General features: G+C 47.4%; 1 protein-coding gene across 1 annotated transcript in view; it reads left to right on the top strand.

Annotated features, from left to right (window-relative positions):
• Nucleotides 1-17,609, top strand: part of LOC119395932 (uncharacterized) — a 351,513-nt gene that overhangs the window by 254,662 nt on the left and 79,242 nt on the right. The window lies entirely within an intron of this gene.

Raw genomic sequence — 17,609 nt, forward strand, 5'->3', positions numbered from 1 at the left:
GTTCCGTTTCTGTTCCAGAACGAAAAAAAATGCCCCGTAACGCTTCGTAACGGTTTTTATTTGTATTCCGAAAATTTGAAGTTAATGTAATCATACGAAAGACATTGGATTTGTGGTATAGTTACTTGCGCTTTTCATAAGAAAGTGGGACAGGGGTAAAACACGTTCTTCAGAGGAGCGGAAGTAACTGCACCATGAATTCCTACTAACTAGCACAAACCAGTACCCTTCAAAGTCATAATATTTATTTTTTCAAAAGTCAATTACTATTTTTTTAGTGGGCTCACTAAACGCAATATCTCGCATAATGGGTGCTCTACGATACGCATCTTGATCTCGTACCTTCACGTATGAGTTATCAGTGATTGCAATCCAGTAAAGACATTATTGCAAGATATGACTCACACGAGATATTTTTATCACAAACCTTCTATGAAAAATTTTGCGGGGTGGGGGAATGGGGGTAGTCAAGGCACGCCTCTGATCAATAACTATTGAGCTGGCGTATGGACGCTAGTGCGTTGAAGTATCTGTGAATAGAAGAGAGTATCAACGTGAGCCGTTATAAGGCTGATAGTAATGCTGAAGTTGAGTAGTTATCACCATAGGTCGGCAAAAAATTTGGAGCTCACTCATGCTGACTCAAGAAACATATTTTACGCTTAACGCTCACTCGGACTCAGACTCACCAAAATTTTCCTCAACCGGAATCACTTGGACCCACTAAAATTTGTCTCCACCGAACTCACTCGGACTCCAACTCACCAATATATTACTTACCTGGACTCACTCACATTCACCGCTCGATCTGAGTCTGCGCGAGTCTGAGTGAGTCGACTCGTGAGTGAGCTTGCCGACCTATGCTGTGAGCTAATGATTTATCGTACCCCTACTAGGATGCCAGAGTTCTGACATCACTTTTGGGAGCTTTTTTAAAGGTGCCATGACACGGTCGCCCAGCAATTTGAGGTTTGCAGCGAAAAGTAGATGTAGACGGTCTATTGTTCCTATACTTATATGAAACGGGGATTGTAAAAGAATATTTGATAGCAAAATAATCCCTAGCAGTCGCCGGCTAGAAACCCCGCCCACCAACGACGACCGCCATCTTGGCATGACTATTGTGACGTCATGAGCTGCATGAAGCGGAGCCGTCGCCTTTTGGCAAGTTTGAAGCCGCTGCAAAGCGTTCGTTTTCACTGCCAACCTGAAGAAAGCCGAAAGAGCTCGATTTCACGCGCAGCTGACCAGGTAACGAAATCGTTCGCCGGAATGCAGAAGCTGGCGCGCCAAGCAGCTTGTTACGTCACGACTCGTGAGCGCGCAAGTGTTGCCCGACTCTCAGGCCGCTCGAGCACTGACAAAAATATTGAATTATAGATTAAGGGCTCGACGAAATGCGCTAAAATGTTGCCAAAGTGTTTGTGAACGCACAAGGATTAACCCACATAACACATGGTTACGATGAAAAACTGGATGTCATGACCCTTTTAATTTGCCTTTGCTTCTTATCGTAAAAGGGAGGCGCTTATCAGACCCCTGACACCAAAAGTGAAACATCAATATAATTGTGTCGCTTGATTGTCCTGCGTGTATACACGGGCACTTCTTACCGATTATTATTATTAGCGGACGTTGCCTTTGAGAAACTTCAATTTGGTTTTAAAGTAAGCGTGAGTGCTCATCTGAGTTGACAGCAGCCCGCATCATTACCACTGGTATGACGTAGGTCGGCGACCCCGTGTGACGTTGCATGGGTAAAGCGAGAATTGTCGGCATCACAGAAGACTTGCGGAGCGCACACAAAAATTGAGTTTCACTTTCAAGAGTAGAACGCAATAGCTTAATCGGACGCTGTTCGCATCGCCTTCTCAATTGCTAGCCTGACTTTTGCTTCTCGTTGTACTGCCAAACCGTGCAGCAATTAAAAGGAACATCTGTGCGCCTGTGAACGGGACTTTTCAAGCTATCCTAGAATGCCTACTGTAAGTAGAGTTGCGAAGTGCCCACTACGCCATAATTCTTCCTTTTGCGAGGCACCCAGTATACGAGGCACCTGAGCATCTGCCCACGTTGTTGGTTCTGTTGCTAATAATGATAATTAATTATGCGCGAGCGCTTTGTAATGGGTGGGCCTTTAAATCAGCCACTCGTTGCGCAATTACCATGTTTTGACCCCTGGTGTGACACGCTTCTGCCATTCAATATTACACGTGTTAATGACACTCCTCACCCTACTTAACACTCATATCGTGTTTTATTTATTTATTTATTTATTTATTTATTTATTTATTTATTTATTTATTTATTTATTTATTTATTTATTCAGAAGCGATTTCGAGCACGGGCGTGGCTCTGAGGCAGAACACCTGCTTGCCACGTAGATGGTCTGGGTGCGATTCGCACTAGAGCCGATATCTTTTTATTATTTCATCTATCTCGAATTTCAATCTAGATCAATCGACTGAGAACGTCAGCGCAATTAAATGCTTGTCCCTGGAACTGCGGCTAGCTATGTCTTGCAGGAAGCCTGGTCCCCGATTGGACAACTTCATGTATTACCAAGCTTGCAGCACGCGCTCGCCTTCAAGAGTTACAGAGAGTGTAACGCGCTGCCGAATTTTATGATTACCACAACGTCATACGCACATTTAAAGAATGTAGCCGACAAATGACACAGAAAGCGAACAACTGTTGTATTTACTAATTTAGGCCCTGACCATTTAGCGCCGATACGCAACTGCAATAATCACACCTGAGACGATATTACGTAGCGTTTTCTTTTTTCATTCTCCTTTGCCCACCTCTGGGCGAAAAGAACGCGCACCTGCTCGTACAATAAAGTTAAATTCTCTCTCTCTCTCATTCTTAATGCCCTTCATTGTCGGCTGCGTGAATGCCACGCCTACATTATCGTCGGTTTCAGCAACTCCGTGAGAGACGAGCGTCGCCGGAAAGGGAATCCTTACGTAACGGGACACTGCGGAACGTGTCTAGCTTTCTGTATGGTTTTCTATTCCATGTCGAAAAGGTTGTCCAGAAACGCCCTCGACGATCCAGCCTTATTAACAAAACTTGTCTTTCGTAAACGAGTTTAATCATTCGCTGCCGTTCGGGACGCCCGCCAATCGTTAGAACCGTGGGAGTGATAATGAGACGACCACCGTGCACGGAGCCGGCTATCACAGTCCCGAAGGGCACCTATGAATGTCCTTGCGAAAGCAGCCATGCCCCGCAGTTTCACGAGTCGTCCGGTAGTAGGTGCGCAGTTCTCAAGTTAGTTTGTAGTTGCTTGGAAGTTAGCGGAGGGAACCTACAAGATATTGCGCGGTTGCTGGTAAACAGGAGAGCCGGCTCAATTTTTTTTCACAAATGTTCGCTTTCTCCATGCGCGTCATTCTGCCTGGCTCCTTCATCGTCGCCGCTATTCACTCCGTTAGGCCTCCAAGCTTTTCCCCCGCACCCATTTCATTCAGGCTGCTTTCTCGCCTCCTTATGCCCCACTTGAGGCGTTGTTCGAAATGCAGCAGCGGCGGTGGGCTATCGAGGCAACCTATAAAGGAAGCCTGCAGCGTGTACGGGAAAAAAAGGGCAGCGTTTTCCACCAGCTGTCGCCGCCTCGGCTGGTAATCGCGTGAGGCATTCGCTCTAATGCTTGTGTTTAGCGATCTCGGAGAAGGCGCCCCACAACAATGATGCCTGCTGGCGACCTTCCGGCTCGACGTTCCACCACGAGGACCCAATATACCCAGCGGGGCGCATTTTGAGGCCAACTAAGACGTTCCGCGCTTCCATATTTTATTCAGCCATTGCTTCTTTCTTTCTTTCTTTCTTTCTTTCTTTCTTTCTTTCTTTCTTTCTTTCTTTCTTTCTTTCTTTCTTTCTTTCTTTCTTTCTTTCTTTCTTTCTTTCTTTCTTTCTTTCTTTTCTCGGTTTGATTATATTTGTTTCCTTGCTTGCCTGTTTGTTTGCTTGTTTTTTTTTTCTTGTTGTTAATGGCAGACACATATATGGCAGTAGTACATAAGTAATATAATATATATTACGTTGTTATGAAAAGGGATAGCCAACATTAGGCAGTACTAGCCGTCATCAGACAAACCTAGGCGACTGTTAAGCAAACTTAACCAGTGCTAGCCAACATTACCGGGCACGAGCTAACACTAACCCACATTTAGGCAACGTTATTGAGCGATATCCAATAGCCGGCGCAAGCCAACACTCCAAACACTGACCGCTATTATAAGCCAAAATTAGCCACCATATTACCATCATTATCCAGCGGTAGTGAACACAGAGAACATTGGTAAGCATTGGCCAGAAACAGCTGACGCTTAGCAAACACCATGCACTGCTGGCCAACCACAAGTTGAAATTTGCTCTCACCAGTTAACGGTTAGCAACCATTAACCGGCACTTAGCCAATATTTTCCAGGGCTAGTCGACAATTAGCCCACACTCTAGGCACCATTACATAACACTAGCTGACAGTTGTCCCACCAGTGTTGATTTTACGTGAGCAAATACGGTACAGATCATGGTGGCATGTATGTGATGTGACTTATGTTATGTAATCCATATTGAGATATCTCAATTGAAGAAGTGACTGCAATGCCATCTTGTCATTTGCGTCATCTATATCATGCCGTTAGTTCAATGCATATCGTGTAATTTATGACTAGTCACGCAATTCATGTTATGATGTGTAGTTCACTTGCAACGTGTTTTTTCATACATGGTATTTGTAATAATAATATCTGTGGTTTAACGTCCCAAAACCACAATATGATTATGAGAGACGCCGTAGGGGAGGGGTGCTGAAATTTTGACCACCTGGGGTTCTTTAACGTGCAGCTAAATCTAAGTACACGGGCTTCAAACATTTTCGCCTCCATCGAAAATGCAGCCGCCGCAGCGGGGATTCGATCCCGCGACCTTCGGGTCAGCAGTCAAGCGCCATAACCACTAGACCACCGTGGCGGGGCATGCATGGTATTTTTTACAAAACACTACCCGACAGTTGGCCAACCAAAGTTCGTTCTATGCTAGTAAATATAATACATGTTATGACACGTGTGTGACGTCATTTATGCTTTATCACGCCGGTTCAGATACCCTGGCGAAAAGAAATCACTGCAATGACATCTTCAAACCATTCAAACTCTGCCATACTGGACATGCATATCATGTCATTCGTGTCATGTCGCGGCATTCACTTGACCGCATGTCATTCATTATTGCATATTTGTCATGCATACATGCATACTGTGTTATAACGTATGCCACGACATGTGAACCGCGTCATTTTTGCCTTTTTAATCGTATACTAGAGACACGCATGTCATGTCATTCAACTCATGACTTGTAATTCGTGTTGTCATACACACACGTCGTATGATGCACATTGTCATAAAGCGAGGTAATGAAACGACCACCGTGACATCAAAATGGCATCTTGTCACGCATTTTACGACATACTTGACACGCATGCCATACTATTCATGTCATGACCTGTCGGTCGTGTTCGCCATACACTCACGCGATGTCACGCCTATTTTGGTACGTATCAAACTAAGGAAACGATCACAAGAGCACAAAGATGTAGGTGGCTGGACAGACAGATACGCCTACACTCTTAATCAGGTCCCGCTTGAAGTGCTAGATATAGCCAGGAAACAGGACATTTTCTTGTCTGGTTCCCTGGATATAGCCAGCATTATCTAGGACCTGATTAAGAGTTTAGAGTGCCCTTCGTTCTCCAAGAGGGCTTCGCCTTTAGTAGTATACTCAGACATGCTTTTGTATACAGGGCTGTGGTCCATCAGGCAACAATTTTCGGTTTCTCGCAAAAGGCATCCAGGAGAGTGCACGTTCTATGGCGCTAACGAGCTAGCCAAGAATGCAATGAACGTGAGCCCGAAGCTTGCTGAAAGGAAAGGCTGAATTTGCCTTCTAGTTCACTATACACACGCTGCAAGGAGGACAGAGGAGGAGAAGGAGGAGGAAGGGGAACTTGACTGACGAGACAAGCGGGCCGGAAGAGGGTCTACAACGTTGGACAAGCATCCGCGCACGATTCTGCGCAGAGGACCTACACTTCATAATGCTCGACACGCGTTACTTACTTTTCTGCCGCACTTCTTCCCTCTCTCTCTCTCTCTCTCTCTTCCTGCTCTCTAGGAGACGTTTCAACGCACCCTTCGCAGACTGGCACCTCTGTCGCAAGAACGAGCCCTAAACGAGGTTGGCGTTCCGTCGCTACGTATAGCAGCACTCTCGCGTAATTACGTTGGCTCGACCAAGAACCTTTCGCCAGAACTTCTCTTTCAAAGTGCTGCGAAAACTGCTTCAATGTACCCCGTGCTTTCTGACATAGTTTCGCAGTGCCCTCACCCACCGGCCCTGCGCGAAGGGTCGCCGCTTGTGCTGATAGTTGCAAAAAGCCATATGTCCCCGCTCGCTTTACCGTGACGCGGCCGACATCAACGGAAAGTGAGCTGGAAAACCTCCCCAGCTATTGACACATGTTGCTCGCCAGCACATTTGACGTTTTTTTCTTTTTTCTTTTGTTGGGGGTGGGTGGGGCGGTGATGAAAATTACCGCAAATTGCGACGCGCACGCAGAGGACAGAAGAAGGTCTGTACTCTAAACAAGATCCAATCTAATCCGACTTCGCCTAGGCGCAAAAGGAAGACCGAAGAACGTAACATAGCGATCTCTGAGTAACTTCGTCGCGACTCCTCTTTTTCCGTCCGCGTTCCACTTTCCGCTCTTTTTCATTGCTAAATATGCCCCAAGAAGCCCAACTACAAGTGCTGCTAAGTCATTTTTTGTTATGTACTTATTTTATTTACAATACCGGTGGCTACAAGACAAGGGGCCATGGCAGGGCGGCACTGAAATCAGCACATATCAAAATAGCAAAGCAGTAAAAGAAATCAAAGCTTGAATAGAAATCGAAGCTTAATATAGTAATACGAAAATGGAAGTACAAAGCAATAAAAACAACGTTCAAATTACAAAGCAATAAAAAATGACAACATAACAAGAAAAGTGTAGTCATTGCTGTTTTCTTTATTATTTTATACGAAAACATGGGAAGCTAAGCTACGTTAGTGTGTTGCTATTCCTGATTATGATTACGATATCGTTTTCCTGTAGGAACTCACCCACAAAGAAGGATTTCCAAGAACCGGGCCGCGGGATGTTTAAGGTAATTACCTATGAAGCCAAAGGAACCTGGAAATTTGGACTAAAAATAAAACATCGAATAAATAAAAACGGTAAACCAGCAAGCGGTCAGACTATAAGATGGAATTCGTTATGAAAATATTAATCTGCGGGACGGTAAACACCTGGATATGAGGCTATATAAGGAATCAATTTAGAAAGCTTATTTGGAACCAAGAATAGGAAGAAATCACGATAAACTAACATGGTAATCTTTTTCTTTCACTTATGTGGTCGTATACATGGAGGAATAAAAAACACGTTTTTTTCCCCTCCATGGTCGTATATAGCAGAGCAAACACCCCTGTGTCTATAACCTAATGTGGCGCCGTCCAGTGATAAAATTAGTGCAACATTTATTGCTAACGCTATCTTCTGAAATCGAGCTACAAGGCGACTTTTTGTCTGACTAGAATATCGGCGACAAAATAAAAAAAAATTGTTTATTGTTACAATTTCATAGGAAAACTGGTACGTTATTATTATTGCTGTTGTCGTCGTCGCTGTTTTCTTAGGAAGGCTGCCTTACACAGTAAAGAAAGGAAATGCTTATTGCCCAGGCACACGACATTTCCTCGATCTACTCCTAAGACAGTCTGACTTCCGCAGTGACCAGTGTAATGATCTGAGAAAGTGTAGTCAAGACATATGTGTTTACAGATCATTACTGGACTTCTCGAAAGCTGCAGGGTTGTATTTGCCTCACAGTTGATCGCATACAGGTACGAATCCTACGTTCCCCATCACCAGCAGTGCTGGCGCCACGACGTGAAAGCTGGTCATTGTGCAGCCCACAAGGGTTAATTTTCAGATTAACAAGTTGCAATGGGAGATTCCTATTGACGTCCACTCCGCTAGTGACGCACTAAGGCCAGAGGTCACAGGCGGCTTTGAAATGGAGCTCTCCCAATAATTGGAAAACAGGTAAGTAGTTTGAACTTCGATCCGAAATTCGATGGAACCTCACCGGAAGTTATTCGGTCAGGTAGCGTATAGTAGAGAGGATGTGGCCCCTTTTCCAACAGCTAGCAGCTTGGCCGAGACGTAATTGGAAAAGGTCCGTTGTAAAGGTGCGACATTCAAGCGGGCGCGGATCAATTTCACCACCCATTTGCTTCATGCAGTTTTGATGTAGAAGGTCATTCAGTGACGCAAATTTTCCTTTAAACTACGTGCGCTGAAATAGCGCTAAAGAAAATACAGAAACGCAGAAGAAAGGAATGAGAGAGAGATTAAGCAGAAGAGATATCCGGTTGGATACTCTGCACTTGGGAAGGCAAAAGGGAGAGTGAAAGAACGAAACGCAACGAACGAGGAGAGGTGTCTACGAGGTGCAGCGAAACAACCACACCAACTTCTCTGCGACTGCCCTCGTTTGAAACACCAGAGGGCAGCGCTCTCAGCCGTACTGTACGCCTGCTGCGCAACCGCCCACCAGAATAACAAAGTTCACGGGCATTGGTCCACAGATAACTTGAGCACGAGTCGCTACAAAGGCGTTGCTGCGTTCCTTTTGAGGCACGTTATATAGATGCTTACCAAGCGCGGAAGCGTGCCGAGATCGAAGCTACTGCAGCCACCGCCTGTGTGCATAGTCTTTGCAAAACCAACCGAAACATGTATTTCGCTCGTAATAACTAGGCTTGCAAGAGCCTCAGCCAACTTTTGCCTTGCCCCGCCACGGTGGTCTAGTGGTTATGGCGCTCGACTGCTGGCTCGAAGTTCGCGGGATCGAATCCCGGCCGCGGCGGCTGCATTTTCGATGGAGGCGAAAATGGTTGAGGCCCGTGTACTTAGATTTAGGTGCACGTTAAAGAACCCCAGGAGGTCGAAATTTCCGGAGCCCTCCACTACGGCGTCTGTAATAATCATATCGAGCTTTTGGGACATTAAACAACAGATATTATTAACTTTCGTGTTACATATATGCCATGTCACGGTTGGTACAAATTGCATGATGTCATGTTCGTGCTACTGTCGTGATAACTTCATTGCCGTCGTTCGAGTCTTGCTCTTATTAGGACCGCCACACTTTCAGCGTTTCTACCTGCGTCACCTGGCTGCGCATCTCCCGGCGCTACCCTATGGGCTGCACAATATAGCACCACCTTTACTTAACTATGACCTCGCCTTCCGTCTTACGTCATGGATGTTGATTTGAGCCGGGACAGACTTTTGGGCTTTGGCCAGAGCCATCACCTTTAGTGCGACGCTGCGCTTATCGGAAACTTTAGGTGCGCATGTTTACCGCCTACTCAATGTGGTCGTCTTGAGACTTCATCTGCCTCGCTACCTCTCAGTAGGGTCCGTTAGCAGTGTTGCACGGAAATACGTTACGGTATTACCGTTCCGCTCCTCTTTTCGCGCTTGTGCTTTAGCCGCTCCCAGTTCCAGTGACAGTGCGTTCCCCGAAGGCAGGGTTGCCACTGACTTTCGAGTAAATGTCGCCAAACGACGAGCAAAAAGTCGCCAAAAGTCGCCATTTTTTTTACAAATTTCGCCAAAAAAGTAGCCATTCTAGATATGTGCGGCATACCCAGTAATAAAATTTTCCACTCACGTATAGGCCTCGACAGCTGGTATGGTGGCGCTGCGGCGCTAGGACAGTCAGCGCCGCGAGTAGCGGCCGCGCGCGTGATCCCGTCGTTTCATGCTGCGAACGCCGCTCTGTGGGAGCAGAGCAATGACATTGTGGAACGAGCAGCGCGCGCGATTATGTGGATTCCGCGGTACTGAATACGTACAAAGGTGTTTAAAATAAAAGCATTCTTCATCACGGCAGTGATCTTTACGCCGCTACTATCACGTTTGCGGCGTCAGGGAGCAAACTGTGTCAACAAAGGAGCCCTTCGAAGTCAGTTGCAAGTGTGTGAAGAGCGTCGACTAGGACGTCCGCCTTCAGGTTATCAAAGTTTTATCAAGGTCTTCTATTATTTACATTAAAATAAAATTATTGTGACGAAGATGCACCTCCATCCAGCAGCATCGCCAACGCTCGGCTCATGCTTTTTCTTCCCTCATCTATTACGCGAAGAGCTACCTTTGACTTTTGCATCCGTTCTCGCCATTCAGCAGGGCTTCTCGCTATTAATCAGTCCGCGTGTGTTAGTTGTTGTTCGCGCTAAGCAAGAGAGAAAACGTTCGTTCCTCTCGCTTTTTTTTTTTTTTACGCTGGCTCGTTCCTTCGGACTTTTCGATGATTTCTGCACATTTTCCCAGCTGTCTATAGAACCAACCAATTGCACATTGTGGGAGCCAGGTGCAGATGCAAGTGTGGACGCTGAGGATGGTGTAAGCTCGTCGCCGCCTTGTCTATGTTTTTCAACAAGTGCGAGCACACATCCTGCACAGACATATCATGCGCCTGGCTCTGGCCATTGCCGCGTCCTCTTCTAGATACCAAGATGTTTAACGCTTCGTCGCAAGGTCACGCTGTCACCTTTCCCATAGCACGCAGGAAAACGTGTCGGAACACAGGCAGAATGCAGGGCTTTCGAGCTTCGCTCATCATTGCGCAAGAAGTGGGCACTGCATAAGCGGTTTCGGTGCTTCACAAGCTGTCTAAGACCTCCATCGGGGCTAAAAGAAGGCAGAGTTTATGACCACAACGAGCAAATATGCGCAGTAATAGCAAGGAAAGCATGAAAAAATTAATAGCGTCTGTTTATCTCGCACGTCGCACATGTCATCGCTCGAGCCTTCCATATAAATCCATGTAACTTTATTTTTGGCAGCTTACCGACAGTGTTTCTGTAGCTGAATTGCGACAGCGATACAAGCCACAATACACAGTTACACTCCTGTTTGACCGTGAATTAGCTTCGTCCTTTCGAGCTGCTATGGTTCCGCCCGTACGCACCCGCTCTCAGCCGCGACTGACTAGAAACGCGCCGCGCCGCGGGTGGCGCCACTTGTTCAGTCAAAACTGCAGCGCACGAGGCCTATAGCCCCGTAGAATACAGTACCATCCAAGACCCTTAAATTATATTGACGTTTCTCGATGCCAGTCGTATCGGCCGCTTCACCATGGGAGTGCATGGTGCTGCTTCTCCGACTAGCCGCAAGATGTGCGTGGTGGCGCAAGGGTGAATGAACGAAACGCTCATGATATCCTTCCATCCCTGTCCTCTCGTTTCAAAGCTAAAAGTGGGGTATAAACCTTGGGCGAAAACCGTGAAAGCATTATTTGTAGACAGCTTTACGTACCCTTATATGAATTAAAAGGATTAAAAGGTTTATTGAAGGCAACACGACAGAATTCTTACAGGAACCGATCATTAGTGAGTCTTACACCTTTTCAGTGTGAACTAATATGATACCGGACATCACCGACCCTTTCTTATAGTTACTTATATCTACACGCGTCAATCCGATACGTTATTGCTGTATAACAATGTAAAATGTTATACGTATAGCAATTGTTTTTTCGCACTCGCTCACGAAGAACAGTGAAAAATGCCTCAATAAATAATTTTTATTGCAGAAATAGCCGCGTATCCGCCTCTCTTCGCTACTCCAAAACAGTCTTTGCGAGCTGAACTGGGGTTACTGCAACAGTGAATAAGTCGCCAAGCTATTCAGAGCAGTTGGAGCTTTGGCGGAACAAATGGTCGGAACACGCGGCCAACCCGTAGTCTTGCCCCTTCAGATGCGAAACTTCAGATAAGCTTAAAGCACCTAAAGCCATAAACCTATAGTCAATCACTGCCCCCTCGCGGTTTGCAAGGCAGTCCGCTGACTTACATTTTGCTAGAATGTCGCTGGGGGACGTTCCAGTACCTCCTGCATCTAGATGGCATCCCGAACTAAGGATCCCACTCACTGATCTTATTTTCACAGAACATCAAACTAAACGTTTTATTATCTCTCTAGATGAATTGAGGAGGTACACACGAGTTACAGGACGGACATATCGAATGACGCGTAATGTGCACATTCTACTCGTGGGTCTAAAACCAAGAAAAGTACTGAGAATGTTGCCGCTCATTCGTTGGGAAGACACTGAGCTTAGGATTCAAAACTCGGTGGAGACCTAAGCCGAAAATCGCCAAAAATTCGCCATGTCGCCATTCATCATTTTAGGTCGCCACGGGCCTGTCAAATTCGCCAATTTGGCGAAAAGTAGCCACCATTGGCAACCCTGCCCGAAGGACAGGTTCCTCGTTCAGCAAGAATGAGGCGTGACGACCCCATAGTAATTTTTGAAAAAGAAAAGCATCTGTGGTGCCGGCGTACCTTCACTGGAATTAGAAGCGGCTAAAGCACAATGAGCGAGCAAGGAGGATCGGTACGGCGACATCGTAAAGTATTTCCTACAGTATTACCGTAACTAGCTGCTAAAAGATCCTAGTGTCAGCATCGGAGCTCGAGAACATTTTCATCGTCCGAGAAAAAAAAATTATTGACAGCGATTTCAAGGGTAAGAGAGAGAGAAGTAAGGAGAGGTAGGGAGGCTAACCAGACGTAGTACGTCCGGTTTGCTACCCTGCACCCTGGAAAGGATAAAGGCCGCAAAGAGAAGAAGAAGAAAAGTGAAAGACTGTTAGGATCACGCGCTCACTTGGGGGAGGGCATCAAGTCTACTGGCGGTCGCACAGACCTGTTGACCTTAAATACGTCAGTAACGCTTTCGTTGGCTTCCGAAGATTCCGCACGCTGTTCTAACATGTTTAAGCCTTCATAATGTTTTCTCGCGAAGAACGCTGTTCTCGTTTGGTTCCCTTTTGATAGAATATTTCACCAACGAAAGATGACGACGTGTTGACGTCGATGGCACGGCAAATGGTTGGAGGTGATACTGACGAGGGACACTGCCAGACGCTGCGTGCATTAGTTGGGAGGCTGTTTCGGCATGTAGCAGCCACAACATATTCGGAAAGATGAAACGAGCTCGTAACCCATGCAGAGGGGATTGCCGATGACGTAAAGCGGTGCCATTTCTCAGATGCGTCCAAGGCACGTGGGGCCTACACAGCACGGCACAAGCCTGATGCTCCTGCCCACATTCATTTAATGTGCACGAGGACGGCGCACACTATGAGCCGCGCGTATAGTGCTTCATGGCCAGATTGGCGATCCTTGTGCAAACAGGCTCTGTCGTTTAGAGACGCTGTCTTCTATGGTACATGAAAGGTGCCGACGACCACTCTGGTTATCGTTGCTAGGTCCCACGAACCGACACAAGCTATCGCCATTTGAACGTAATCTACAAATGGAGTTTACCTGTAAGTGAAACTATTCGCGGAATCGCAGGGCAGAGTGGCTGCATGTTATAGCGGAGACTCAGAGCAAGCACTTGACTGATCGCAACGCGCAACACTGCTGAGTGAAATGATACTGATATGCTTGTTGAAATGCGAGAGACCTTCGTCCTTGCTATTTCCGGTCAGATCTCACTTAGATCACTCTCACGAAATCAGCACAAAGCAAGCACCGCGTTGTTATATTATATATATATATATATATATATATATATATATATATATATATATATATGTAGAAGCTCGCTGTATCATTCTTCTTTACTAAAACTATCTTTCGTACAGTGAAGAGCTTCTTTACGCCAGTTGCTCATGCTCCTCCTTAATCATGCGATCACCTTAAAGCGCCCAGAACATTTATAAAGCAAATAGCGTATCAAAAGAATCATTATTAAGACGCCACGCGCTGCGAGAAATGTCGCTATGTGCAGCACATTGTAGGTACAGCGGCCGTGGTAGGGATGTGATGATTCAGCCGGCGCGCGTGCGAGTGTGTGTGTGTGCGTTCGTGTGTGTGTCACACACAAAGTCACAGAGGATGTGCCCGGTCGTATAGCTCACCCCAGCATTTGTCTCAAGCAGGACTTCCGGCCATCCCAATCCAGAAACAATCGGCATCCATGAATGCCATGCTGATCCTCGGACCACACGAAAGTATTGTATATAGTTTCTATCGCACTAAGCACTAATTAACGCACTTTGGTAGCATTCACAGCGCAGACTCAAAGAAGGGTGGGAGGAAAGGCAAAGTGAAAATCTGCTTTCAAACACCGCACCTAAAATACTACCACTACCACCCTTCCTTTTTGTTCGTTGTTTGCGTGCTATGTGAATACCACGAAAACGTTGACGCTAACTTATTCAATATTCAACCTTCGCGGGCTGACAATACTTCGCCCGAAAAACCACTTATCGCCACTACGCCGTTCAAGTTCTTCCTCTTCGAAGTAGACGGTACATATATGAGTAATGCTCTAGTTACTATACACGTGCCGGAAGCTGAGGGAGCGATACTGATAATACATTTCAAAGCGGAGCCAAACGGCAATGGCTTGTCGTGCGCCTGTTCATAACAGAAAAACATTTACACCAATCTGGGCTCTTGCGTAGTCCAGAACTCCATGACCAAACCCTGGCCGTCCTTAGTGCCCGCGAACGGGCCGCCAAGCTCGCCTTGGCGGTCCCTATGTGGGACTAGCCGGGTGGCGCGGGGTCTCCCCTGCGTCTTCTCTGGACCCAAATAAGGTTTCCATCATCATCATCATTATCTCCCGCTAAAGGGAACCATGTGTGGATGCGAAGCAGCGGGGAAATTGTTCGTTTGAACGGAAGATGGTGCACTTTATTGAGAGCGTGTGCTGGCGCCAACTGGCGGCGGCGTTGACGCTGTCGCTCATCGCGGCGTTGCGCAGGAGATAATGAGGCGCGCGCGCTCCGTCGTTTTCATACCGCGGAACTACCGTGGCGCCCCCAGCGGAGTATGCAGCTGTCGCACCAGCTGTCGTGCGCGCCGCTCCGTAGAGTAGAGGAGAGGAAGGAGGGAGGTAGGACAGAGAGGGGGAGCATAGGAGAGGAGAGAGAGGGGGACGCGCATGTGCTGTGGGGGGTGGACGCCGGACGCGAGACGCTAGAGGGACGGACAAAGCCTCCGCCAGAAGCTGCTTCGCATCTAAAAGATATAACCAAAGCCACGAGCCCCTTTGTCTTGACCGCTACGTGTGAAGGTTCTAAACTTAGCCGCTCAGGCCTGGGCGCGACCTTCGTTCGATTAGTATCACATATGCTCGACAGACAAGGGGATCCCTTCCTGTTCCGAGCGAGCGCCATAGTTTCCGTCCGGGTGACGCGCGCATTGTGCTTCTGTCACGTTCATGGCGGAAACAGCGGGAGGAGGCGAGACGCCAATGAGACGACAACAACTGTGTGTTGCAGTCCAACAGCGCAGCAACCGATGTGGAATCAAAGAGATCTAACTACGCTGGCAGCCACGTGATTTACTGAGGACGCGGCGCGCTGTTTTGGCGCCGACCGTGAAACATTGCGGCGTGGGACATGCCGCGATACATATATATTCTTCCGGAGCATCTTCCCCAGCAGAGGCCTTGTTAGTGGTGACAAGGTGATAGACGCTGAACAAGAGTCATTCTTTTCGTTGCCAAAGCGCGGCCAAAAACAGCGAGGTACCGAAAAAGAAAAGCACGAGAAGACAGAGAACCCCGTGTTTCGTGCACGAATAAATGCACCTCGCTGGAGTTCGCCATTAACAGAAAGATGGACAGTGTGACGTGCAGAATGTGCTCATGATTCTCTACGCCTCGCATGGTGGAAAGAACGAACGACAGCAACCACAGGTGTTCGCAAGGTTCTCTATTAGGGAAGGGGAGGGGGAGTGCGAAGTCTCACCGCAGCTTGCCCCCCCCCCCCCCCCTTGTTGGTCTAGTTCGAACGAACACAAGCTTCGCAGTGGATGCAATAATGAAAATGAAGCTAAGACATGCTTATTCCCACAACGGCATGCCTTTGGTCCACTGGTTTCCGGGAGTGATAATGGCAAGTAAACAGCCCTTGGAATGCAACATAGGGGTCATCGGCCGCTATTATCGTCGAAAACCTGCACGGTCATAGCCTTGCACTGGTCCGACTGAGTAGAGGTATGGGGCAAACTTGGCACCCCCCGCCCTCAGATGATTGGGGGGGGGGGGGGGGGTATGGGAGCTGTCCCCCTCGTGCGCACGCCTGTGAGAGCGACTAAAGAGCCAGATGGTGGCAAAAGATGAACATGATAAAACAAAAAGTTACGCGGTGTCTTAATGCATTTTCCTAAAATGACTCGAAGGCGAAAGCCATCTTTTTCTTCTCAAGCCGGGTTCATACTGCAGTCGCATCTGTCACAAATGTCGTATCGCGTAACAGCCGCATCGTCCGTTTGCGTTGCTAACGGCCTAGTGTGTTCACATTGAGCTTTTCGGTAAGGTACGTTTTTTACGACGAGCCAATCACCATTCTGAAAATGCGTTGCCTCCTCGCTGCAATTGTTGCAGCCTAGCAAGGTTCGCGTGTTTGGCCATGGCTGGGCTGGCTGTGCTACGGGTCATGGTTACAGGCCACGGGCACGCAACGCAACAAACACTGGCAAACCAACTGCACAGACACGCTACTGCATGACTTGCAAGACGCGCATGAAGACGCGGAATCCGGGGAGGACGAAGCCCCGTGAACGGAAAAAGAAAACCGAAACTGCTTTGCCCATTGGTCGTACGTAACGGTCGCATCAGTAGTTGTCGTAACAGTCGCGGGCCCGCCAACATTTACGCCCCAAACGTTACGTACTTTACGCTAAATACAGCAACGTCTGAACAAGCTCATTGCGTTGATTGCGTTTACGGTCACGATCCTTACCGACGATCCGTACGTTGCGCACGTAGTCTGAACACGGCTTCAGTCGATTGTACTTACGATAACAAATGCAGTCGAACCGTTCGCAAAACGACACTGCTGAAGCTGAGCGACACGTCTTGGAATATTCGATTGTGCGAGGAACGCAGAGCAGCAGGGTTGCTGACGACACCCTGCTTCATATTTCGATAACTCTGTTACGCCATTTTGAATAGGTTATGCGGAACATTCGGAGAACCATCCTGGCACACTCATCATCGCAAAACACAGCAGAGTTCGTGCCTGCTTTGCCTGTTACGACTACACCATTTTTAGCTTTACACTTCTGGAAATATGCTTACCTGAATGATTTTGTGCGCGCTTTGCGCCAATTAGCGACGCTTCTCTTTGCGACTAAAGACTACAAAGTTGTACTGATTGCAGGTCACGCTGTCGAGACGTTTGACGTCAATAAATAGGCACTAGGTGGATCCTAAATGGCATTAATGATTCTCAGGCGCTCGCCTTTCGATGCCATTAACCTCGCCCCCCTGTGACAGGCACATCGTCTACGAAATTGAGGTCACCTGCGTTGAGATCTGTACACTTCCGCTTCACGTGTCGGCGTCGGTAGACGCTTCGAGCGGCGGAAATGGGCTGAGCGGCAGAGCGTACGTCTTCCGCCAGCCGGGACTACAATAAAAAGTAATAAGTGAGTAAGGATTATTCCGAATAAGACGTCA

This window comes from Rhipicephalus sanguineus, chromosome 6, assembly GCF_013339695.2.
Source record: "Rhipicephalus sanguineus isolate Rsan-2018 chromosome 6, BIME_Rsan_1.4, whole genome shotgun sequence".
Lineage (NCBI taxonomy): Eukaryota > Metazoa > Arthropoda > Arachnida > Ixodida > Ixodidae > Rhipicephalus > Rhipicephalus sanguineus.